Genomic DNA, 2,257 nt, shown 5'->3' on the forward strand with positions numbered 1-2,257 from the left:
CTGTGTGCCTCTGTGTGCTCTGTGTGCCTCTGTGTGCCTCTGTGTGCCTCTGTGTGCCTCTGTGTGCCTCTTGGTCTGCCTCTGTGTGACTCTATGTCTGCCTCTGTGTGCCTCTCTCTCTGCCTGCCTTTGTGTGCCTTTCTATCTGCCTCTGTGTGCCGCTGACTGCCACTGTCTCCTGCCTCTGTCTGCCTGTGTCTGCCCCTCTGTCTGCCTCTGTTTGCCTCTGTGTGCCTTTCTTTCTTCCTCTGTGTGCCTCTCTGTCTGTGTCTGTGTGCCTATCTGTCTCTCTGTCTGCCTCTGTCTGCTTCTGTGTGCCTGCCTGGCTCTCTGTCTGCCTCTGTCTGCCTCTGTCTGCCTCTCTGTCTGCCTCTGTGTGCCTCTGTCTGCCTCTGTATGGCTCTGTCCGATTCTCTGTCTGACTGTCTGGCTCTGTCTGCTTCTCTGTCAGGCTCTGTATGCCTGTCTGCCTCTGTGTGCCTCTGTGTGCCTCTGTGTGCCTCTGTGTGCCTCTGTGTGCCTCTTGGTCTGCCTCTGTGTGCCTCTTGGTCTGCCTCTGTGTGCCTCTCTGTCTGCCTCTGTGTGCCTCTCTCTCTGCCTGCCTTTGTGTGCCTTTCTATCTGCCTCTGTGTGCCTCTGACTGCCACTGTCTCCTGCCTCTGTCGTCCTCTGTCTGCCTCTCTGTCTGCCTTTGTGTGACTCTGTCTGCCTCTGTGTGCCTATGTCTGCCTCTCTGTCTCCCTCCGAGTGCCTCTGTCTGGCTCTGTATCCCTCTCTGTCTGCCTCTGTGTGCTTCAGTGTGCCTCTCTGTCTGCCTCTGTTTTCCTCTGTGTGCCTCTGACTGCCTCTGTGTGCCTATGTCTGCTTCTCTGTCTGTCTCTGTGTGCCTTTGTGTGCCTTTGTATCTGCCTCTGTGTGCCGCTGACTGCCACTGTCTCCTGCCTCTGTCTGCCTGTCTGCCTCTCTGTCTGCCTCTGTGTGCCTTTCTTTCTTCCTTTGTGTGCCTCTGTGTGCCTCTCTGTCTGCTTCTGTGTGCCTCTGTTTGCCTCTGTTTGCCTCTGTGTGCCTCTCTGTCTGCATCTGTGTGCCTGTCTGGCTCTCTGCCTCTGTCTCCCTCTGTGTGCCTGTCTGGCTCTCTGTCTGCCTCTGTTTTCCTCTGTGTGCCTCTCTGACTGCCTCTGTGTGCCTCTGTATGCCTCTCTCTCAGCATCTGTGTACTTCTGTGTGCCTTTCTGTCTGCCTCTGTGTGCCTCTGTCTGCCTCTCTGTCTTCTTCTGTGTGCCTCTGTCTGCCTCTCTGTCTTCCTCTGTATGCCTCTGTCTCCCTCTCTCTCCTGCCTCTGTGTAACTGTGTGCCTCTCTGTCTGCCAATGTGTGCCTCTGTCTTCCTGTATGTCTTCCTGTATGTCTGCCTCTGTCTGCCTCTCTGTCTGCCTCTGTGTGCCTATGTCTGCCTCTCTGTCTGCCTCTGTCTGCCTCTCTGTCTGCCTCTGTGTGCCTCTGTTGCCTGTCTTCCTCTGTGTGCCTGTCTGCTTCTGTGTCTGCCTCTGTGTGCCTCTGTGTGCTTGTGTGCACTCTGTCTGCCTGTGTGCCAGGTTGTGCCTCTCTGTCTGCCTCTGTGTGCCTCTGTGTCCATCTGTGTGCCTCTCTGTCTACCTCTTTGTGCCTCTGTTTGCTCTAGTGTGCCTCTCTGTCTGCCTCTGTCTGCCTCTGTCTGCCTCTGTGTGCCCCTGTTTGCCTCTCTGTCTGCCGCTGTGTGCAGGTCTGCCTCTGTGACTGCCTCTGTCTGTTTCTGTGTGCCTCTGTGTGCATCTCTGTCTGCCTCTGTGTGCCTCTGTCTGCCTCTATCTGCCTCTGTATACCTCTGTCTGCCTCTGTGTGCCTCTGTCAGCCTCTGTCTGCCTTTCTGTCTGTCTCTGTCTGCCTCTCTGTCTGCCTCTGTGGGACTCTGTCTGCCTCTGTGTGCTTCTGTCTGCCTCTGTGTGACTCTCTGTCTGCCTCTGTGTGTTTCTGTCTGCCTCAGTGTGACTGCGTGTGGCTCTCTGTCTGTCTCAGTGTGCCTCTGTATGCCTCTCTGTGTGCCTCTGTGTGCCTCTGTGTGCCTCTGTCTTCTTCTCTGTGTGCCTCTGTGTGCCTTATTTGCCCCTCTGTCTACCTCTGTGTGCCTCTGTCTCCTGCCGCTGTGTGCGAATCTTTCTGCCTCTGTGTGTCTCTCTCTGACTCTAGGTGTGCCTCTGTGTGCCTCTCTGTCTTCCTCT

This window comes from Grammomys surdaster, unplaced genomic scaffold, assembly GCF_004785775.1.
Source record: "Grammomys surdaster isolate TR1022 unplaced genomic scaffold, NIH_TR_1.0 263, whole genome shotgun sequence".
Taxonomy (NCBI): Eukaryota; Metazoa; Chordata; class Mammalia; order Rodentia; family Muridae; genus Grammomys; species Grammomys surdaster.